The sequence below is a fragment of the Meleagris gallopavo genome, chromosome 14, assembly GCF_905368555.1.
Source record: "Meleagris gallopavo chromosome 14, MGAL_WU_HG_1.1, whole genome shotgun sequence".
NCBI lineage: Eukaryota > Metazoa > Chordata > Aves > Galliformes > Phasianidae > Meleagris > Meleagris gallopavo.
In genome coordinates, this window is record NC_139417.1 from 13,773,087 (window position 1) to 13,798,115 (window position 25,029).

Below are 25,029 nucleotides of genomic sequence, written 5' to 3' on the forward strand. Positions count from 1 at the left end.
CTTTACCTCAAATAAACTGTGCCCTGTGGGCCAGGAGAAAACTGAGCCAAGAATCTGCACCTCAGCTGAGCTGTTTTACAGGTGAAATCACTGGTTATGGCTCACATTCACCAGCTGAGCCTTGAAGGGGTCTGTGCTCAGAAATAGGAACCTTTTAATTGCCCCTTGTCCCTGCTGGTCTCCACATAGGTCCAATATTCTCTATATGTAGGCTTTGCTCATCTTTCTCAGGGCACTCTCCTTCACAGGAGCCCTCTCATAATACCCATAAACATGAAGTGCCTGTAGTCACCTCTCAGGACTTCTGGAGCTGCACAGCCAGTGACAAAGAGCATGGGGAACAGCTTTCTGCTTTGTGTTCTTTCCTTGTCATGGCAAACAACAAACAGACAACATTCCTAAGGACATTATTTACTGACATTTCTATAGCATAGCAATCACTACATAAATTTCAATGCATACATCTATACAAAGTACTTAAAAAACTTCAATTCCAGGTTTTTTGTTTTGTTTTTGTTTTTTGAACTTGAAACTGTTATCTTCAGAGATGAAAAATGATTGTGGCCCTTTAGGCTTTATTAGTCTTTGCCAAGCTGACAACAGATATCCAAATTACCAATTGAACTACAAAATTTTTGTTCACTGCTGCTATTTCATTATCATCACATCACACTCCAGCTTCGAGACATAAAGGCCTTAAGTTAAGGCACAGAAGATATAAAAGATATAAGAACGGCAAAATGTGTGTGTTAGGAATATTGATTTCTGACATTACAATTCAGTTCCTCAGGATGGGAACATGCTCAGTTTCCTGGGTTTTTGACAGCTGAAGATGCAGAGTGTGCAGTAGAGGCTGACTAGCACCCAATTAAACCTGCCCTTTAATTTCTATAACTAATCTCCTGTCTAAATCTACTAAAGAGAGATTCTCCACACAGATGAAAGCTTACCTCAATTTACCATCTCTCCTGACCTGCTCCAGTGAACTACAGCTCTGCAGTTTGCAGCCTGAGGTACTTAAGTGAAACTTTGGTGAACATCTTTTTGTAGACATAAAACTCATGAGTCCAAGCTACCATTTTTGTCAGCTTCAGGCTGCCCTGAGTCCTGCACTACATGCATTAACCCATGCTCAAGAAAAGTGCCCCACAGTCCGTGGGGCTGTGATGCCCACATCGTGAAGGGCAAAACCTTTCCAGATGAGGAGAATACACTGCTCTAAAGTTGGTACCTCTAAATCAAATAGGGAAGTAAGTCACAAGTTTCTGACCACGAGTTGAAAGGCATTTTAGCCAGCTGCTCATCCATTTATCTAAATGTGAGCCATCACACATTTCAAAGTCTTTAATGGGCTCCATGACATTGCTACGCCTATACATAATTGCTTATGGGGAAGAAGAAAAGTGGATTGGGGCTTGCAGAACCTATGCTTAATCAAAAAAGAGAGATGAGAAGAAAGTGAATGTATGGAAACGTGGTGCCTCAGAGACAAGGGGATATAAAAGTTCTTTATCGCCGCTCAATATCAAAATAGTTGAACATTTCACATAGGACAAAGATTTAAGCACAGTATTGAGAGACGATATTATTATTTCAGGTCTGCAGAAAGAAACCCGATCCCAGAATAAGACTACCTAAGTAGTGGGAAACTCGCAGAGACTGGGCATTCCCTAATTCAATGCCTGTCTTGTGCATTTCGATATTTGCACGACGGAAAGTACAAAGGGTCTTGTGTTTACTTTTTGCCTCTGGCTGCTATTGTAAAACACTGGAACGTAAATATTGCTCACATTATTTCAGCAATGCACTACAGCAAATCTAGAAAATGAGATGCAAAATTCTCAACTAGGAGTCCAGTGTGTCCCAACCAACAATTCATCTCCTTACAAAGGAAAAAGAAACAGAAGTTGGAGCAGAAAGCAGTGACAGAAGGAAGATGGGAACAGACAGAACTTCACACAGATCCATCTCTGCAGGATGCCTTCTACTGCCCCTGGCACCCAACTGCTGGAATAAAAGAAAGGTCAAAAACCAAGCCAAACCTCCATAAATCAAACTGCATCCAGAAGCTTGTTCCTAAAGAATACGGATGGATGCAGCAGAAAAATACTGATGCAAACATCTTAAATGGATGCATCTGGACCTTTTTGATTAAAAGAAAATCTATTTCATTTCAATGTGTGAAATAAATTGAGAACTTATTGGCGGGACAGAGCTACCATGTTTTAGGGGTACGTGTTTTATTATTGTCTGCTTTTGAATTGCAAACCAGTGACCTCAAAGGGATTTAAAGAAAGACCATTGAAAGAGATGTTCATGCAGTCCAACGCCTTAGAAGAATAGGGAAGGCTCCTGAGATGCCACTGTGACTACAAATAGGGACAAGGTTTCCTGAAGGCCTTCAGAAAGGGATTAACATCTCCATACTGACACACACACCATACATAACCAGGTACCCCAAAACTGCTTTGTTCTGCAACTTCTGCACAGATGTGAGAGTAAGAACTACAAGTGCAGGGGGGTGTGATCATATACTCCCCATGTAATTATTTATGGCATGAGCAGTCTTCTATTAGGGAGAGCAAAATACTGTCCTTTCTGAAATCAGCCACATAAATCCTACTGACTTGTGGAGGTCTCCAATTTCAGCAAGTAGTACATAATCCTGAAGTCACAACTGTGCAGACGTGCATGGAGAGAGCAGTATTTGCGTACTGCTGTTCTGTGTGGGAGTTGGTAATCTTTTGAGAATAGAATATTATTGAAGCTATTGAATCACTTCAGAGTGATTTTTTCTTCCAGAGATGGGATATACACCCAGCTCTTCTCCACAAAATGTGTTTTTTTCTCCTCCAGTTCCCACCTTTCAACATCCCCGTAAGCTTTTCTACTTCTGTATGGATCCATCCCTCACCAATTCCCCAAAGTTCCAATTTCTTCCAACTCAAAACATTGTAAGCTGTACTGTAGCACCCACTGTGCCTTTGTGCAGGTACAAAATCAAGCGAAGTGGGAGATTACTTCTCCCTGCTACATTCATGTGAGAGGTTCCAATCTCACCTGGTTTGGATCTGCCCAAGGACTGGGTCTGCTCTCAGACTATCTAACTACCCAACAATGCTTCTGTAAACTGGAGATACGTAGTCATACTGAGAGACATACAGTGGGGTCATCACTATGCAGAAGTCAGGTTAGCTGGGATGGGGAGCAGCTACCACCCAGTGGTGGTGTGGCAGCCTAATGAGGCAGTAGGCTCAGTCCCCAACACAGCATCTCACCTTGCACAGAACTGTCACCACAATTGGAAGTAATTGGAGGCCTTTTCGCCAGGCTCAGCAGGGAGCACAAGGAGCAAAAGGGCAGGGGTGAGCAGCTGCTGGGGCCCGGCTGCAGTCCCTGGGGTGGGAGCATGCTGGTGGCAGGGTGCGGAGAAGGTCGCAGTGCCATGGGGCTGCCCTAGAAGGCAGGGTGCAAGCCCTGGGGCTGTCTGTCAGCCACAACCATGAAGGAACGTAAAAATAAACCTGAGCTAAAGTGTTGCTGACATCCTTGGTTATATAAAGGGTTGGCTTTAGAGAGCAGCCTTGCTGCTGTGTTGTTACAGACTCCCTTCCACCCTTCTTGCTCCATTTCTCATCGATGGCTATAGCTCAGCCTCAGAATAGAAAGTCCCATACTTGTGCTGGTCTCCTCACCACACACAGAGCAGGAATTTGGAGCAGGGTTATTGTTTGGGGTACTTGAGGACTCAATGTTCTCCTGAAGTGGGCTTTGTTTCTTTTAAAAGCATTATTATTTAACAGTTTGAATAAAAATAATACTAAAGTGTGAAAAGGGGCACTTGTGCTACACCAACCTGAACTATTAAATTCCAAAGTGCTCCTACACACTGCCCATCAAATGGAAGATGTTTTGTAATTGTATTTGCTATAGACATGTGGAATGGTATTCATCTCAGGCCAAGTCTTTTGTTTTTAATATAGCTGAGGTTCTCCAGAGCATCCTCTACTCTCAGGCTGAAGCATAGCTGAGGTGCAAATGCAGAAGCCACAGGCTGGACCTGCTCTGAGTTGGTTCTACTTTGTTCCAGGGCAGAAACACAGTTACTCATAAGAAAACAGCATTCAAATTGGCCTTCAGAGAAAATGGGGGCAAGAAAGTTTCTGTAAACACCGAAAGAAGAGCCAAAGCAGTTGCAATCCATTCTTCCCATGCCACATTCTTGGTTTCTGGTTGCTTTGTCTACATCTTTAGACAACATACATTTACCAAGGATTTTTTATAACACATATCTTTCTAAGTCTTACATTTGCTGCTATAGGATATACTTGCTTCATGCCCAAATAACATCCTGAGGCAAAATACTACGGTAAGACTTAATATTTTGGAAGGCTGTATAGGATCTGTGATCCCAAGTGAGTCTTTGAGTATGCTTTATTGATTTGTTTTGGCTGTATGTGAACAAAGAATTAGGCTTTATCTTAAGTCAGCACTGTATTGCAGAAATGGGAGCTTTTGCCCTGGTCAGAATCAGGCCTTCAGTCCTATAGCCAACAATAGCAAAAGACTAAAATATGACCTCTGCATGAAAGAGTTGTCTGAAGAATGAGCTGTGCTAAAACCCAGCCTTACATCTCCTCTTACAAGTGATGCACACTCCCACTCCCTTTCTGGAGCTCTGCTCCTAACTTGTTCCTGGAAATTCAAAAGGCCAAAGACGAGAGCTGTGATTGATTTTTCATGAGATACTGTTTTCTCTTTTGTCACAATGAAAACTCCTTTTGCCAGATTCCTACATCCTCCGCTTGCTCCCATGTGTCCATTTTAGCCAACCTCCACTCTTCCCTCTAGTGCCCGACACTGCTGTCTTTGTCAGACAAGGTGCACAGAGTTCAGGTTTTCCCCTCTTCATTTCTCTTTGGACCTGACACCACTGCTAACCCCTGCTCAGCCTTCTCTTTGAAGTGCTTTCTCTGCCCTCGGCATTCCTGCTGGATCGCGTTAACCCTCCTCCCCTCCCCACTCCTTCAGTTGGCTTCAATAAGGGAGAGAAGCTCGCTGAAACCCCCATTTTTGTCTTATCAGCACTCTCACTTCTCATAAAATCCTACCCACCTTCCACATAAAACAGTCTGGCAAAAACCAACCACTGGGGAGGACTGGAAACCTCTGCTAGATGTTATGCCAGGAATACTGCCTGCTGCATGACATAAGCTGTCCGAGCATGTCTCCATTTGACCCACTCTCCAAGTTGGTCATATTTACATGCTATATTTTGGCTGTGTACTCTAAATGATGCTACTCTTGTGGTTCGGTATCATTGTTCAGCTCTATTGCAATTTTAATAGTAAAATAAACCAACAAATTTGGCTTAAGTATAGATGGCTGATTTAATTCAGTGACATTGGTGCTACAACTACTAACTGATTGATGTTTGGGTCTAAACAAAAAATGGTATCAGCACGAAGAGAATGGTTTTTCTCTCACTCATTAAAGACTCCTGAAAGCTTTCCAGATCTATAAATATTCACATTATTCCCACAGAGGGGTAAAAAGAGAATGATTTGTATCCTTCTGGCTTGTTGTGTTAACACATTCCCATTTTTCAGCGTTTCCCAGTTGGATAAATACCATGACAAACAGAGGAAACCCCTGTGAGAGAAAATACATTTTAAAGTAAATTGTGCTGATGTGTCATTTATAAATATTTGCCATGTTAGAGGGAAAATGTCTCTATTCATCACACTAATGTATGCTGAATACAAAGATGACCGTCTCCATTGATGCTTCCCCCGATCCCCCCCCATCTCTATGAAGAGAATTTCCAGCATAGGAAAAGAACTGGAGACTTGAGCATGTTGTGTAAACATACATAAACATACACACAAACCAAAACACTTCAAAATAAAAAATATATTTTAAGTATAATAGCAAAGCTTGATTTATTTTCTGTACCTCTTCTGCCAGAAAGCAGAAGATATCACAAAACCTGAGTCATATTGCCTGAGGATCAAAACCAGAAGTTTCAGAGCTCAATAAATATAACCTCTTAATTACTCCACTAATAAGAATGGATGATGACATTTAAACAAGCATGCACAAACATTGTTTTGATAAAAAAATTACACTGCAGAGATAAATGGTAGAGACTTGGGAATACTCCACTTAACAGAGCAGGATACGTATGGATCCCTCTCGCCATCTCTTCAGCATTTCTCATGACTGCTTTCTAGATCACTTACTGCTTTAAAGGATTATCATAGCTACTAATCCTGCTTCTGATTTCTTCAGCCATCACCTGAGAATAGCACAACTGTGCCTTGTTTGCTGAGAACGAGCACATTTCCACACATAGATGCGATGTGTGTACACACGCAGCTCCCCAGAAACAGCATATGAATGTAGAGAACAGCATTCAAACTCCCCCACGTGTAAGGCTGGGCTTAAGTGTTCCCTTGCCATCACTGGATGAGTTAATCCCTTTGTGCCATGCTGTACCCATGGAGAGGCAATAACAACCCCGCCTTGCTCCCACCTTGCACGTTTCGTGCAAACACTGCCTCTGATCTCAGGCAAACATGTATTCCTCACAGTTGCTCATTCTCTACTTTCCATCATCATCGTGCAATTAAAGGATTTCTGATGCGACTCATTAAAAATCTGCCCCATTAAGCTGTCCAAATTACAAACTGTTGGAAAGGCACCAGGCGCTGCGTACAGCCTGCTTCTGTGCAGCAACTTCCCACCTCCAAGAATAAAAAATAGAAACCAGCACAGCTTCCCCAGCCTTGATTACCCCATATTCCCTGTGAGCACCAAGGTGGCTGAGGCCACTGGAGCAGCTCTCCCTGAAGCAGATGCCTGAGGGCTGCAGGAGCCCTTCCATCTCCTTCAAGGATTTTAGCAAGGTCAACTCTTGCTGTTCCAAAGCTGGCTAAAAGCCATCAGTCATTTTGCACTGGCCATTAAGCAGCCTGCAGGCAACCAGCAAGGATCCGAAGCTGTCTCATATGTTTGTTTTGCTGGGGGGGAAGCAGGTAGGGAAGGGAAACTCTGACACAACCCATGCTTCAATTCCTTATACAAATATCATCTCACATCCTTCCTTTCTGGCTTATAAATTTCATTGCATGTGTTCTTGAGGTCTCAGCATTGTCCCGAACAGTGACAAAGCAGCATCTCTCTACCATGCAGCTCGAGGGCAGAAACAGCCATGCCCACACTGGTGAGTTCAGGGCACCAGAGGAGGGCAGAAACCTGCAGCCAGGAGCAGAGGGAGCAGTAATGGGCTGTGCTCTGAGCTGTTCCTCCACAGCACGGGGGAAATCACTTTCAACAAAGAGTACGTACATTTTGTACAATATTAAAGAAGGAAAATAACAGCAAGGAGAAGAAGGCCTGTGTTGTGAGGGATGTTCCAGCAGAGGTGATTAATGGTGTTGAAAAAAACCCCAACTGTTATTTCAAATTTCTTTCCAGTTAGCCACAAAGTTACTCCCTCTTCTTTTCCTTTTGTTTTTATTTATATTTCTTCTTCCTTTTACCTGTGTGTGATTTAAAGTTGTTTGCTGATTTGTATTATGACCGCAAAAATAAAGGATCTGCATACTGTATGCATGTGGGTTTAAAGCATTGCCTTTGATGGCTCATTAGCTGCATGTGGCTACATGCAACACTGCTTGGCTGAGATATATTGCCCAGCATTTAATTCCAGAATAATTTCAAAGGCATTAAATTGAATGCTTGCCCTTTTCACCATGGTATTTAAATGGCACTTTGCATGCCAAGCTGAAAAAAAAGAAGCAGAGAAAAAACAGATGCAGTACTGTTGGGGCATATAGCGAACTTTGTTTAAATGTTAAACATTTATTAGATTTTTTTTATTATTTTTTAACAGACAGTGTTAAACCACTTGTTACTTCAATTAATTTTCTTTGCTACAAGGGAAAAAGGAGGGGGTCTGTATTAACAAGCACTGCTCAGAACTAGTGAACAGCGTCTTGTTTGTTCAGGGAGACTTAAATACAAGAGTGGTTTCAGGCTGGAGAGAAGGAAAAGGAAGAAAAAACAATCCATGTGCAAATTTCTGTGCTGAGTAGAATCAGTCAGACAAAGCTTCTCCCACACTAGAAGGGATATCAAGACCCAGAATGACCTGAAGATCCCCAGCCTCGTGGCTTGGCAGACACGGCCATGGCTGCCCCAATACATGCAGGCAGGGCTGGGGAGAGCACTCAGCTGGCAGCCCCACAGTGAAGGGCTGAGCTGGAGGCCTGCCCCATGCTCAAAAGTACTCTTAAGTCAGGCTGCACCTCAGTCTGTGCTAATCTACAGACCCTGTGTTTTCTCATTTTCCCTCCACTTCCCTCAACTCCTGCAGTTCCAGAAATGACTTCTGCTGAAACATGAGAAATTTCACATTATTGATTTTTAAGGTCAAACTTTCATTTTTGAAATGAAACGAACCCCAAAGCACAGTGTTGCTTGAACTTGCAGCAGTGTGTCACACTGGCACAGTCAAATGTGCAGTCATAGCAGCCAAGCTTTGTCCTCATGCCTCATCTCTCTATCAGCATCCCTGCATGACCAACACTTTGACATCTCAACATTGGCATGGAAATGTTGTTACAGTGATTTATAAACAGCATAGCTGCTTTCACCACTTTATTTTACATGTGGTTACAGTCAGGATGAATGCCCAAACACCAGAGTTGTTGGGTCATGTGGAATCTGAAGGACAGCGGGCATCACATCAGTCCAGATATATCCAGAAGCCACATGAACCTCTTGAATTCCATGATCATTTAAGTTTGCTAATAAAATTTCATTAACAGAGAGACCAAACTTCTTCCCATGCCTGAAAACACACTCATGCAGACACCAATCCTTTCCATTTCTGCCCTGCACCAAAGGAAATGCAAAAAGCAAATCTGCACATGTGACTTTGGCTCTCTGCCCTGTCAGCAGCAGGGCAAGTGCTGGGGGCAGAGAGATTGCCCAAACTGCTGAATTCTGGCATGTCTACTATTAGTTGGGAACTTTGTGTTACCTGTAACCAGAGTATATCAATGGTTCTATCAGCCTTTTAGTAACTAATGAGAGCTTTCCTCTATTAAACCATTCTATCATGCACAAAGGTTGGAAAAGAGACCTTGCATTGCTTGACTTGTCACAAAGGTGCAGAACTGAGGCTGATTCTAAAAGGATGGATCTATTCAGTTACGATTTAAACGTAACATACACCCAGCTATAAGTATACCTTCAATGTCATGTCAACAGTATTTCCTATTTTCATCCAGTCATGGAATGCTTCAACATAAGGGCCCTGCAGAGTTTTCCCTAAGATCTATTTCATATGCTTAAGTAAAGCTTCAGCTTCAAATAAGCAGGGTTTAAAGTCCTGCTTTTACAAGATTTCATGGCATGTTGAAGCACCAAGGACCAGGGTTTGGGACAAGTGATTTACTGACATTGGGGTTATCCAGAGGTTTAATTCGTCATGCATCTCCCACACACAATTTGTTTCCCTCTTCTCTTTCTTAGGAGGCAGTATGCAGCACACCACCAGCAGTCAATGCAGTGAACAAGCCTCCCTTTGCACAGCAGCAATTCATTTTTCTCAGCTTCCCTCTAGCTAGATATCAATGATTCCCCAGGATCTGCAAAACCTTTAAGAGCCTGTCAGAAATATGGGAGCCTCCTTTTTCCTGCTGTTCAGTTCAACACAGCCTCTGCACTTACATTACCCAGCTTTGTGCATCAATCTCATTCCTTCCACGTTTATAAAATATGAGGTGTCAGTGTTTTAATCCCATGATCTGCCAGCCATAGTCCCATTCATCTGCCAGGATGGAGGCAGCCCTGCTGAGAGCAGGTTAAAAGTTACGCCTGATCCATCAATGCCTTTACTTTTGGAAGCCGGATTATTCCAGTGCTTTAAGACAAGGTCCTGTCCCAGGCCTTGCACCAATCACCACAGTTGGAGTTGGATTTTGCCATAGCAGCAGCATGCAGGGAGACAGTCAGTTCTGACATTTCTTTGCTTTCTCTGACTATCTCACACCTGCAGGCTGGAGATTTGCATCATGATGACCCCATGCTTGAAGAAAGCCATCACACGTTCTCCACCTTGGTTCTTGTACAAGGTTAATACCACACACACCAGTTATTAGGCAGGGATGTTTTCAAGGAGTTAAGACTCCCTAGAACACACCTATTTATCAAAGTCAATAATGGCTCAAATCCTGTGAGTGACAAACTGCTCCAGTCCCTGCTCTTAACTCATGCAGTGGCTCCAGTCTCTCTCTGCAATTCATTTAAGTCATTGAAAGATTGGAAATTCACTGAAAACACTCATTAATAGGAATGACTACTTATTTATTTTACACGGATATGCCAACTGTTGGGACAAACATCACAGTTGCATGCAGTAACATGAACCCTAAAAGAGATTAATTAGTGAAGCTAGCATAAAACAGATAAAGTCTGTTAAACCAGGCATAATTTCCTCTACAACCTACTTGATTTTGATGTGACATACTGTATAATAGTGTTTTCCATTGGGTTTGTGCTTTACCCTTCTGTTTTCTTCTCCAAAAAAACACCAATGGGCTTCTCCAAAGTTACCTCCATAGAACAGCCCCAAAGGTTCTTTGTGACAATATTCATGCAAAGGAGAGAATAACAGTGTACTTACTAAATTTAATAAGGGCCTTCAAAACACACAGATGGGATTAGTACCTGACACCTGAACTCACGTATCTTCCTCAATCAACCTGCAGACGTAATTTAACCACAAATTCAATGAATCCCAGAAGTAAGTGGTGGACACTCACAGACAAGACTGCAGCAACACAACACACACAGGCAGATGCCTGTGACCAAACCTGAGAGAACGTATCTACAGAACCCTCCATCTGCAACAGTTATGATTGTATTACAGTAATACCTTAAAATCCCCACTGAGATACAGAGCTGTCAGCTACCATAAAGCCACAGAAGCAGCAGAACTGTCTGAAGGCCCTTGGGTGCTGAGGATGATTACCTCCATGTGCTGCTATCCCCTGGGTGCATCCGTTACCTCAGGATGCCTTTGTTGCTTGCCTTGTGTGCCCAACAGACCATCGTATAGAGAAAGAGGCAGTGAAACTCATTCCAAACTTTTTATTACAGAGACTTTCTCTGCATCCATCTGCACTTTATATCCCATGGCCCCCTGCCACAGATTTGTGATAAGCAGAGAAGTATCTCTCCCTTACAGTTTAACATCTTTAATGTGCAATAGAAATAATACAGTCCATCTCAGTTCCAGATCCAGCCAGAACATTTTTCTTTTAAAAGCAGTCTAGTAGTTTTAAGATTTTTCCTTGGGGCAGTGAAAATATGAAATAGAGCAGTCTCCAATTTTAAAATACTTTGTTCTAGGTTTTGGGGTATTTTACTGAGTGGTGTGCCCCCAGTATAGACAAATAAAAGGGGAACTCAATTTTCTGTCACAATGAAGATGACCAGTAAAATTTTAAACATGGACAATGTCTATACAGCTCTATAAAACCTGAGCAGATTCATAAAGCTCCCTTTACAAGCCTAGAGACCCTCACAGGATGTATTCTATAGGAGTATAAATTCCCCCATTTTACTATAGAAGAGATAGATTGCCCATTACAATACACTCCTCAGCGTTGCCTGAATTACCCTCCTGAAAGGTTAGGGATTGCTCTTTGGTACCAGGGGGCTGCTGGGCAATAGCAAGCTGCGAGCAGCTTGGAATGCCTTCAGAGCAGAACGCAACGCACCAGGAGAATACAGACTGTTAATTAAACTAAAGCAAATGTGACTCTGCATTACGCAGCAGCCTGCAGGGTTCATCTGAAATCATGAAGCTCTTGGAAAAGAGTGGATCGCTGCCCTGCAGACTAAGTAGAAAAGACAGATACGGAAATGAGGGAAAAAGTGCTGCTTAGAGGCAAAGTCAATGTGGTGACTGCTTGCAGATGTCACGAGTCCTGCGTATCCTTTCTGAGGTTTACTTCTTGAATGTGAATGGGTGCAACTCTTCCAACCCAATTAGACAGAAATGGAGAGAAACCAAAATGGAGCAGGCAGAGAGGCGGCAAGGTAGCAAGAGGTTTGGGGAGGTTCGGACATCCCCAAATGGCAAAACTCAACATGCTTGGAGCTTGCTTGTCTGCAGCAAGACAAGGCTACCCCACACACCATCCTGGCAGCAAATAAAAAGGGAGCTCTTGCAGAACAAGAGAGGCTGGTACTTTCATAAGGGTCACTGCTCACTACTGACTGGCACCTTCATAAGAGTATGTTGGGAACCAAACTTAAGGTGACAGAATAGCAATCAAACATTCGACAAAACTTTTACAGTTGCATGGAAACCAAAGCAGAGATATTCAGGAAGGACCTTTAGCCTTGGAAGGGAAGGAAAGGTGGGTAGCTGGGAGACATTTATTAGGTTCTGCCCCTTTGTAGCAAGAAGAATTCAGGTGGACCTGTAGTTGGTGCAGCCAAGGGTTGGATGCTGATACTGAAGTGCTCTCAGCTCTGGAGCAGCAACACCAGACTACAGTGAAGGGTCTGTCCTGATCATACGTACATAGCAGAGCAGATTTATTGCCTGTGTGCTTAGAGACAAGGAGCCAAAATGCCTTTAAGCACTGATAAGAAATTTGTGAGGCATGCCAAAGAGTAGGAAAAAAAAAAAAAACAACAACAGCATACACTTTTCTTCTGCCTAGAAAAGCAGAAATTCTCCCCAGATCGGCAAAGAAAGGTCTCTGGGAATATATGAATTAGAAGCTGAGGATTTGATTAAGCAAAGCACTTTAACGTACTTAAAAACCTTTGCTGCATTAAGGCCCAAATCAAGCAAGGTACAGATGTAAGGTAATTAGAGAAAGAGGATTAGAGGGTCAGATTCTCTCTTCATTATGGAAAAAGGATGCACAGAGTTTACCACTTTTCAGGGCAACACAGAAAATAGAGGCCATTGGCCTGGGCAACCCAAGGATTTTTCTTGCTAATTTCCCTCCCCAGTGCTGATTGGAGCTGTCATGTTGAATGCTTGGATGCCTACAACAGGCTGAGCCGTGTTTGCCTCATAGCAGTCTTCGCTGCAGTGTAAATATTAGAGGACTGCACTATGATAGCAAACATTATTAAATATATTAAAAAAAACACATTTCCCTATTTTTTAATTTAGAGACATCAAATGTAAATGCCCTTCTGAAAGCCCACCACACTGCAGGACATGCACACTCTCCCTTTTTGTCTGCTGAAATGACTGAAGCCTTGCAGTGAACACAGTTGGTGCTGCGCTTCACCTCAAAATGACTTGGACACAGCTCTTGCAGTACTGGAACAGGACTGCATCACTGGCAGGATGCTGATTCATTTTAAGTGGCTAATGATGGCCTGAAGAATAACGAGGTCCGGGAACATATGAAATTCTTATATTTTTGCATTAGGCAATCAAGAACTGTAACTCCTTAATTGCACTCTTACCAACTTTTTTCCTTTAATATCATCTTTTCCTGTCAGGGAAGATAAAACATATCTGAATTTGGGGATTTATGCTTTAAGTCACTACTGAAATGTTCTTGTTCGCTTCTTTTACATCTCTGGGCATTGAATTTTCAACACAGAGAATGGCTTGGGAAAAAAAATTAAAAGGTAATGACGGAAAAATATTCAAGAACATGTTCAAGAGCATAGCTGCATTAGAAATAGGTTCACAGAGGAAAGCTTAGACAGAGAAACAGCAAAGGGCACAAGAAACACATTCAAAAATCACATCTCCAGATAGGTAAGGATGCAGTGAGCTCACAGCCTGCTGAACACCTGGTACTGCTGCCGGCCATGGACACAAGGTGGCAGGAACATGTTACACCCAATTGGTACAAGGGCTCCCCTGGAAATGTGTGTCACCACCAAAATAAACTATGATTGCAAGCCCAGCCTTGTTACTGCTGAAGGGATGCCAGTATCTGGGTCATGTACTTAGTGTCCATACATTGACATTAAACAGTCTTAAATCCAGGATGCAGCAAGTGTTCACAAGCAGCAGTGAACACTGATAAAAGATTCTGATAAGAGAAAGATACGGACCAGCCCTTTGTCATAGGTATTTGTGTGCTGTTGAGAGGAAAGGAAAATAAAATATCAGGAAAAGTTTGCCAATGGCTTAAAAGCCAAAGATTAAACATTAGCTGTTACACTGGGACTGCTGTAGAGTACCATAAAGAAAAATCCCGCTAAGAATTCAAAATATGCCTTCAAAATAGAACAGAAAACAAAGATCCAAGTCCGACGTGAAGCATTCACAAGGAGCATTTGCAAGCAAAGAAAAAAAAAAAAAGCAAACCCTCTGAACTGGAAACATGGGCCCTGAGAAGGAATCATCCCCTGAGAAGCTCTATTGGTTATAGCTCTCATGAAGTCCTTACAATTTCCCACTCAACGTGTGAATGCAAATGGGTCTGGAGGGTGCTTTCACAAAGGGGATCCCACCCTCCTGAGCGATGCCGCCCTGCACGGTGACGTGTGTGTGTGCTGCTCTGCCTGGGGAAGGCTGGCATTGTGCTGGAACAAGGATTCTCAGCATGGGCTTCGCGAGCAGCGCCGAGGAGCTGGGTCATTCCTTTGCTGCTGAAGACAAAGTCCTCTTGGTAAAGCGCAGCTGAGACGGAGGAAGTTTCAATCAAAGTATGGGAAAGAAGAGCTTTGCTGTGCGAGACGCTGGGATGTGTTGAATAGAGGAGGCAGGGGGAATAACGGATGGCTAAACCAGTAGAAACAAGAGGATGAATTCAGCTTCTGCAGACATAGTGTTTCACCAGTGAGATAAGGCTGAAGAACTGCATTTTAACTGGTTTGGTCCCCGACCAAAGAGCTATAAATCTAAAGGCCCAGCCAACGTGAAATAAGTTTGTGTTTCCCAGTTTATTGAGCCTCTCACTAGAAAAATGAAAACACCAGGAGAGACCCAGGCACTCGAGCAGAACTCCTTGCAATAATGAATGCAGTGTTCAGCACAGAGGATAGGTTGCCAAGGAAGGTTATCAAAACCAACGGATAAAGACAGTTTTAAAGACACATCTGGACACTGTTATGACAAGAGCCTTTTGAAGCACATGGGGATAAAGTTTTGATGAAATATTCTTAATGGGACAAACTTGCTAGGCTTAGTCAGATGAGAAAAGGCCACAGCTCCTGTGAGAGCAATTCATCACCAAAGCCAAAACCCCACCCAAGAAACACCAGGGTAAAAAGGTGCTGGCAGGGACCGCCTGCTGCTGTTGCAATCATGTTTCTCTGGCACCAGGCAGAAAAAAAAAAAAATTCCCATTTATTTAAGAGGTGTTTATCCAACCTGGGGGGTTGGCTCTTCCTCAGAAAAGGGGCTAGCACCAATGAAGTGCTAGTGCACGTACATGAAGAGGAATGGATTTTGTGGAAAGAGAAGGAGAGGTCTTATCAGAAAAGCAAGGTGAAAGAAAGTACTGCACAACAACAACAAAAGTAATCAATGCTCAACAGCTCTTTGTGACCCCAAGCAGTCTCCAGAAGGCCCAAACTATTCAATCTGGCAGCCAGAAGCAAAGCTTTCTGCAGGTCACTCACTGACGTGAGAAAATTAGTGGTTTTATCCACATGTGAATGGTATACAATGCATGCAGGCCAGCGCATGAGCAGAGCTTTTTGTCTGACCCAAGCTAGACCTGCACTTCCATAGGTAGCTGCCAGACCAAATTCACCACTGAATCACAGAATATCCTGAGTTGGAAAAGACCTCCAAGGATCACTGTGTCCAACCCCTGGCTCCACGCAGCACCACCCAGAATTCAAACCCTTTATCTGAGTGGACTGTCCGAACCCCTCTTGAACTCCATCAGCTCGGGGCCATGACCACTGTCTTGGGAGTCTGCTCCATGCCCACTGCCCTCCAGTGCAGAACCTTTCCCTAACCCCCACCCCTGCCAAACCCAGCAGAACAAAGCCAACCTCCTCCAGGCCTTCCCACAAGCACTCACAGCTTGAGGCTTTGGGCATGGTCAAGACAGCCTTGAGTCTAAAAGACAGACTGAGCCTCCCACTACACATTGTGTATATATACACGTATATACACATTTTTTTAAATGAGCACTTGGGAAATCATTGCTGTTGGGTGAATACAGTTATAAATCACATTTCACTATTTTTCACAAGGAACCACTATAAATCCAATCCCTGTTTTAGAGGCGAGAAGTAGTGCAGCACTCCACACCATACAAAAAGACCATGGATCCCAGCACACCTACGAACTTCAGAGCTAAATTTACGTTCCTGGGGAATATTTCTCACCGAGGAAGCAAGATATCCAGCTGCCCTTTCTGTGGGTGTCCTGGGACACAGGGTGCACAAATACAGCAGGCAGCTGGCTCTTCAGGGGAAATGCTGGAGGACATTTCTCATTAAGGAAATGTTCCTGTAAATAAAGGAGACTACTGTATATCATCTCCCACCCAAGGCAGATGCTCTAACACAAGCCTGGGAGGCAGGACTGCTCAGGCTCAGAATGAGAGTTAAGTCCTCTAAAGGGATCTGGAAAATGCCACAGCTGACAGCAGAGGGGAGGCAGAGGAAGCTGATTTAAAATCATATAAAGAGCAGGCTGCATGTGGACAACAACACACAGGGGCAGAAGGAAGTGAGGGGTGCAGGTATTCAGTCTTCATCACTGAATACTGGTTTGCCTCTCAAATGTGTGCCTGCTCTAGGGAAAGACTAGCTTAAGTTGTGCCATCAGTTTGCTCAGAGTCCCATTTATTGCACATTTATTCAATGCAGTGATCTTTTTCCTCCACTTCTGAGTACCATTCCCCTTCCACAGACAGATCTCCTGGCTGAAAAGTGACCAGGGTAGGCTCAGCAGGAATTAGCTGGTCATAAAAGGAGAACATTATCTTATTAAAAATCACCAGAAGTTTATCCCTTTGGCTTTCAATAATCAGTCTAGAAGATACTTTAGGCCTTAATGCTACTCTTCTTAATTCTGTTGAGCAGCACTCTTGCTTTGCAATTAAATCCTTCTTCCACACAGGAGCAGCAGATGCAGAGATGAATCTCTCCTAACTTCAGCCACATAAATTCAAGGCACTTAGGTAAAGTTTTGACTATAGATTTTCAAAGACAACAAATCCCACCATGGAAACACCTCTTTCTGTGCTTGCTTGCAGAAGATGCTGGAAGCTTATGGTTGCATTACTGTTACACATAATAAAACACTCAAATGACTATTTCCACATCTACTGAAGTTCAGCACACACTTAGTTGCTTTGTTAATCTGAAGCCCTAAAAAACAGAAATATAAATCATTCAGCTGCAAAACCCCTCCCAAAGGCCAACTGACTCTATTTTATTCCAGAAGAACAGTTTGTACAAATCTAATTAGATAATTTACAAGTTCTACAGCAAAGGACTGAGTCATCTGTACAACAAACTCAGAAGAGTGTTAGCAAGAAAGTCACAGAAGCTTTTGATTAAGGAGAACTTAATCACAGTATCACGGAACAAATTTCTTGCTTGGAATGCAGACCAGAATTATTCAAGAATTTCTCAAGTGAAATTGGTCAGACCTCAACCACCAAGACTTGCTGTGCAGATGCAAGGTAGTAACAACTCAAAAAGTCAGAGACATGCTGAGAACAAATACCCACAAAGCATTAGTGGTAGCATACAAATCAGAAAACCACTCAATGCCAAGCAGACAAACTATACACAAGTGACACAAAAGCAATGCACACAAGAAGGAAAAGAACAGAAAAATCCTGATGCCATATTTCAGGCTGAGATTGCTCCATGAGCGTTAGGAGTTCTGTCCAGACAGAGATGACCATTTCAAAGAAGACTAAGCACTCCAGTTTTCCCGTACTTCCCTTCTGACTGTTCCATAGTCAGTGTTACTCAAACCTTGGCATTATTGAATCACACATGATCCTAGAAAACACAGTTCTAATAAAAGTTAACTTTCCTTCTGCAGATGGGGTGGGAAGGGAGGAAAGTCCATTCTTAGATGCCTGAAGATTTAATAGCTTCCACTTGCAACTAAATGACTGCCTAAGAATTAAAAAAAAAAAAAAAAAAAGAATTTGAGTAGGACCAGAGATTCCAGAGTAAGAATTTAAATACATGGTTGTTGTGGGTGTTCCCTTTTCAAAGAAGAAATTTGCATAGCTGTGTTTTGTCACCTCTCCAAGATATTTGCTTCTCTTAGGACAGAGGATCAGCAAAGCAGATGGTGCTGTGTCCCTATGGTGGTTAAGGCATTCCTCTGGAGCAGGGAGCACAGCTCAGCTCAGAGTCACCCTGGCCAACCTTCTCCAAAGAGGGGGGAATAAAGATGTGTCCTACAAACCCTATTCTACATAAGCAGCTGGGCTTTGCTTCCCTGCTAAGCTCCAGACTGTCTCAGCCACACTGCTTTCTGCATCTCATCCTCACTGCTTTATATTTCTGTTGTCACTCTTAGGTCATTCTTCTAAAATTGAACACGTACCATTTATTTTCTGCAGTACGTACAGCATTAGTTAGTAGTTATTACAAGTAGCAGAGAAAAAAATAACACCAAACCTATGTTGAAAGCTTGGGTATGACCTTCTGTTTATTCATTCTCCCTAGGAAATAACTAAAAATAAAACTGCAAGGAATCTGCAGCAAAGCAAATTAAAATGCTTGACATAGATAAATTTAGGTAATTCACTGCCACAAAGTGTTTTGAAGTTTTGTTTTTCAGGGATTTTTTTTTTGTGTGTGTGTGTGTGTGTGTGTGTGTGTGTGTGTGTGTGTTAATGTTTAAAACAGCATCAGACAAGATTAGTGATAAAATACATCAAAAATAGCAATGGACACAGGTTAAGAATACACAGTAAAATTTTGTTTTATCACAGCCCTTCAGCTCCTTGCAGTTGTCTGCACATACTCTCTACCACAGTAGTCTACAACCTCAAATATTAAGGTATCAAAACTCATCCTACAATCAGTTCTTCCCTCAGTTTGGTGATCTGCAACATCCATTTGCCCTATTTCATGTGCATGCATCCCTACTGCATGTGATCAGCTCCATCAGGCTGGCAAACCCCTTCCCACAAAGAGACATCTACACTGCATGGGACAAATCCAGACATTTTATTCTGCTTAGTAACATGTATAAGTCAACACTTTGTTGGTATTTCTATTGTCAGGCAGTTGCTTTTGTTCCTACAAACAAGAAGGAAGAAGAGACCGTTTCCCATACTTTGAAAGGCATTAAGAAAGGACAGGCATTCAAAATAACTATGTAACAGTTTCTAGCAGATACATATCCGATAGCGAACAAATCACATCATCAGAACTATTAAAAATCCTGCTATTCCCCACCTTGTAAGCATGTAGATACAGAGCAACAATAAATGTGTGTTGGGCACAGCAACAAGATGTTTCCAACCAGCACAGTTTCCCACAACACACAGGGTTCAGTCCCAACCCTACGTCATTCTTAAGCCTCTGTGACAAATGAGGGCAAATTTCACCTTAGAAGAGCACAAACTCTCTTCAGTCTAATCATAGGTTACACAGAGGTAAACACATACTGTAGATATCCTGTGTTCACTTAATATCAAGGCAAGGACAGTCACTAGTCTCAGCTGTGAAGATTTCGGAGTTGTGTACTCTCAGACAGCCCACAAATACTCTGTCCTTGTTTTTTTTCTGACTGTGTAAAAATCTAGATGGCTTTTCTGCTGCTTTTCCTACCATGCCACAGTACAATGCTTGTGCCACATCCTTAGTGTTTTCAGCACTAACAAAACCACTCAGTTGCTTTTCTGTTCAGCACAAAGTATGAGTTTTCTATCAGACTTCAGTGATTATTACCTTGCTTTTCAGGGACATCATATCAACTGTGCTCCACAGGGAATGAGAGGGCACCTTAGGCACCTATGCACATCAGCTGAAAGAAGTAGACCTTCCACTTTATGCAAAAACGTAACATGTAGTAGCTAATGCACAACACACTATTCTTCTTAGAATTACTTTCCCAAACCTACTTCTTCCAGTGCTAGGAGCACTTGAAATTACAGTGAGAGTTGTACGTTCTATCAGACCTAAACTCCAAATAAGATCAAGTCCTATTCCTGACAGAGCTGGAACGGGAGGCAAGGGTCAGTAAGATTCACTCAGGGATTTCATATAACGTAATAGGCATAAAACAACATAGTTCTGGCTGATAAAAATCTTGCTACAAGGTCATACAGCAAAGTGCAATAGATTCTGATCACTGTAGAGAAGATGGATGTTTCTGCAGGAGCCTGTGAAATTCGGTCATGCACAAAGCGTATCAGATTAGCTGAATTGTTAGAATGAGCATCCACGAAAAAGTGACTCAGATTTTACCTCAAGACTGAAGTTTTGAAGTAAACACAGCTGAAGTTTTTCACTTTTGAGAGAGCAGATAAATGAAAAACAAAATATATTAGCTGAAAACTTTGGGTGCAACATTCCAACAGAAATAATATTCAGGTTTTATAAAACTGTTACAGACATCATAATTCTGAAAATGAAAGGAGGAAAGAAGCCAACTGCCAAAGAACACCACAAAGGATGGATAAAGCCTCCATTACATGAAGTCATAAAACTCAACTTGCGCTTGGTTGTAATTGTCAGCCATACTCCTTTATATTTGTCAAATACAGTCTGGATTTAACTGTGGTTCTCAAGTTTCTGCCAAGCTTTCTACAAAACTTGAACCTCAAATGTAATGAAAGAAGGTTGAAAGAAGAGATCTGGCAACAACCTTTCAGGTTTTATTCAAGTAGTGCTTTAATTATGGAGGAAAGTGGACCTGGACATCTGTCAGCACTTTAATATAGTGTCTTCCACTGAAAACGTACCATTTAACTCCTTCAAGTCAAATGGAAAAGTTTATTTTGTAGTATCACTCAAAAGAACTAATATAATTGTTTTTGCTGGGCATTGATATCAAATAACAGATTAATCAGAAATTAAATCTAATGTGAAATAATTTAAGATCAATCATCTTTTCAAATTTTGACTTCAAGCAGAGAAATTGAGATCTTTAACAGCTTTTCTATCTTCCTAAGTGCCTTTCTTCCTTCTGTCTCCACAAACCTTTTTCCTCACATCCCACTTGTCCTTTTTAAACACTTTGAAATTAGTATCTTACAGATATCTAGAGGAACAAACGTAGCAGAACATTTTTATTCAAGCTAGAGTCGTTGGCTTAACTCTGGATGTGCTGCCTTGCACAAGACTAGCACTGATAAGTTATAGAAAGAGGCCCTATAATTTTATAGAGGTTAGGAGAAATCCTTCCAAAGTCATTATTTACTGAACGCTGGAGAAAGTCATGCGTCCACTGAGGAACAAATGAAGATGGAATAGAGCTTGCAGTCAGTACCATTTCTTTTCCCATACTCAAATACAAAAATATTTATCCACCATAATGTGGAAAATGAGAAACTACATTTCACTTATAAAAATCCGTGTGAGTAGAAATTCTTTTCCGTATGGCAGTGGTGACATCTTGACCCACCTCATCAGTGTCTGCTCTTGGTGATTTGACTGAGTCTTGATTGGTTCTGTAAGCAAATTAATCTATTTTATTTTCCTCCTTAAATTACATTTCTTCTTGTAGACATTTCCTTGCACTTTTGTTGTCCACCCTCTAACGTGCCTTCCTATTCTTCAGTGAACTTGGCATCTCATCTGGCACATCTTCAGCCCTATACATGTCCTTCCCATCTCCTATGTATCTGGTTAGATGTCATGTGTGTGACGAGAGCTGTCCCTTCATTATTTCATTTTTAATTGTTTCTTTTCCATACAATGAATGCCTTGGTCTTCCAATTCATTCCCCTCTCTCCTCAGGGATTTTATGTCGTAATCTGATTTTTGCAGGCGAAAGAAAATTTGTAGGCAAATTCCCAGTGGAACTAATTTTCATCGCCTTTAGCACTTCTGTAATTGATTGCAGCTCTCATTCCATCACTTTAATGAGGGGGTCGGGAGCTCTTTGTCAATGGATGGGCTAGGAGATCCTCAGGTTTCTTGATTATGCACTCTGTTAGGAGGACTGTGCAAATGAGCAACGGAATCCTTCCTGCTCATCTAGTAACAGCCGGGATATTCAGATGAGTTTTGCCTCTTTCAGCACTTGTTTCTATAAGTTTCAGATAAGCCAGCCTGCATGGTTGGCAAGTTCAGAGAGGATACTAAGCATCCCCGAGCTGTGCAATCACACACCCTCACTCTACTGCTGGAAAAGCAGTCATGATCCTCTGGGCATTGCCCCAAATCATATTTTTGGTGCAAAAGCAATGGCCTCATCAAGGAGGCCTTTCCTTTCTTGGCAGAACTGAGCTACTTCACACCCAGCTGTCATCCAGCTGCCCAATCCTTGCTTTCTTCCCACTGCACAGGAGCTGTGATAATGGAAGATAGGGGGAAGAAAGCCTGTTCTCACCACCTGGCAGGCTTAGATGATACCGTTTCCATGGTTTTTTCACACCATAGTTTCTGTATAAGCCACGTTTTTTTCTCATTGACACCTCACAGGGACATCCCAGCCAGTAATTCCGCCTACAACTTTCAGTTACCAAAAGCAGTTACACAAAATCTTTGCCACTTTTGTCTTCATAACACAGACCACTCCTTGACTGACCATCTAATCTGAGGGATGCAATGGCTTCTAACAGTCTCCTAACAGATGTAACACACTTCCAAACCAGTAAGTGATGTAGGAGATACACTCAAAGCATTGCAGTGTTGGCATCACCAGGCTCTGATAAATACTGAACAAACAGCTTCCCCTAGCACCCATCTTCTGCGAAACCTTTCTTCCCTAATTAAGTGCACATACCACCCCTGAGTGGCCTTACAGCACTATGGTCAGGGAGGTAAAACAGAGAAAATAACTTGATGGAAAATGGCTTATTCGAAGCAAAAAAGAAAATAAGTGCCCAATTCTGGATTAAAAACTCTGAGGATCCTGCCCTCTAATGGATGATATGCAGCCCTATGTGATTTATTAGAAACATTTCATAAATTACAGAACATCATGTTACTTTGAGATGCATGCATTTGTTATTCATTGCACGTGTTTCAGTCTATGACAAACGATTTCAGTTTCCAATGCACAAAGTCTGTAAGTACGTAATACAAGTTGTTATAATCAGAAACAAAAAGATAATTTTCTACATGCTTGATCTTTGCTTGGAGAAAGAATATCTCAAAGTCCCTATGTGCAGACCTATCCCCTGCCATCTACTGTAGCCATCAAGCATGCAAACTGACTTTGGCACTACATTGCACTTCTCAGTACTTTATGTTTAATGCACAATTACATTGCACTTGTTAATATCTTGGACTGCTTGAGAAAACGTTTCATCTGCATTCGATGTAATCACAAGGAGCATTTTACACTGACTGACTGATGAAATAGCAAGACTATTTTGTAATCTTCACAAAGCATCACTAGAATCTGAAAAATCACCAGAAGGATATCTTGCATTCTAAAATTCACTCTGAACCATTAACATGTCTGTACAAATCACTGGCAAAATGCTCATGTAAGAGAAAGAAAAAACAACGCACACAAAAAAAACAAGGGTTCCTAATGTTAGCTCTAAATTATTAAGAGCAGCCAGCAGGACAGAGAGGACCGGCGGTGCAGATGTTTCTCAGTGTTAGTGCAGCCAATGGACTGCAGATTTCCCAACTCTCAGTACTTCAGCTGCTTTCAGCAACTTCACATTCACATTCCAGTAATGGGAGACAGTTAATTCGGTCCGTTGCGCTGCTTTGAAAATTTCCACCCTTGACTTGCAAACAAACAAAAACACCAACCTTTAAGCTAATGTCTCTCCCTGTGTGAATATAACAACTTCTCCCGGTGACAGAAATTCTGCTGTGAGTAGTGGCAAGCTCTGCTTTGTTGAAGCCTCCTGCAAACCCACATTGTTTGAAGTCATTACACACAGAGAAGCTGAAGCCTGGTGTTGGTAAGTCATACGTTTTTGCTGAAATCACTACAGCTGAACAGCAGCATTAAAAAAAAAAAAAGGGAAAAAATGTGGAACTTGATTAAAGATGCACATGTTTTCTTTTCGCATGGACGGATCCTGTTTAAATTTATATCAGCACAAACCAGCAACTGCAACAGTTGTGTGGATCTTCTGGCACGGGTGCTGAGCCTTATGCATAAAGCTCCCCATAGCTAAACAGGCTCATTGCTACAGAGGCACAAAAATAGCATATGTAAGATCTACAACATATTTAACATTACGTCCTGATTCATCTTCTGGGCAGACACATCTCTGCAGAACAATGCAGCCCTGTGATTTAATTCTTTTAAGAATACATGCATGGCACAGTCAGGAGTCCTCCAGCTCCCTGCGCAGTAGTAAAGGGTGCTATTATTTTCTCAAGATGAGTAAAACATGCACACAAACTGCTGTAATTTTACTATTAAATTATTTGCATCTGTCTAATGATTCCACCCAAAAAGTCACTGCTAGAAGTGGCAAAAAAATCTCTGTAGTACTCACAGATTAGGAAGCACCCCAGGCTCATGCTTATTCAGCTGCAGCACTGCCAGAGCTGTTGACTGCTGTGCACCACTCTCTCCTGGGATGAATCCTGCCTAGGAAAGGCAAGCCCTTGTCACCAGCCCTGCTGGCTTTACATCACTATTCAGAAAAGCAGGTTCTCTGGCTAGTGATCCTTATCTACTCAGATTGTTAAGGGTAAAAAGCCATTTCCTTCTGCAACATAGCTAGATACGTCTAGAAGCGTAAACCAACTTCATGGGACCCAGTAAGAGTTTGTAGGAGGACCCAAAGTCTCCCAGCACCCGTCAGAGTGACAGCAGATTTCCCACTCCCCAGTTGCTGGCTGCTCTGCATCTACTGCTATTGCAATACTCTGCAGAGAAGGTGATCAGATCAGACCCTGGCTTCAGACCTTTCATTGAGGCCAAAATTT

General features: G+C 42.2%; 1 protein-coding gene across 24 annotated transcripts in view; it reads right to left on the minus strand.

Annotated features, from left to right (window-relative positions):
• Positions 1–25,029, minus strand: part of LOC104913192 (uncharacterized) — an 81,393-nt gene that overhangs the window by 44,972 nt on the left and 11,392 nt on the right. For 2 of the 24 annotated variants that reach the window (XR_014886328.1, XR_014886323.1), the window contains exon 1: positions 24,594–24,873. The exons of the other annotated variants lie outside the window; for them this stretch is intronic. The gene's annotated coding sequence lies outside the window, so the exon portion shown is untranslated. Of the gene's footprint in view, positions 1–24,593; positions 24,874–25,029 lie in introns of those variants that run through there. 24 annotated transcript variants of the gene reach the window in all.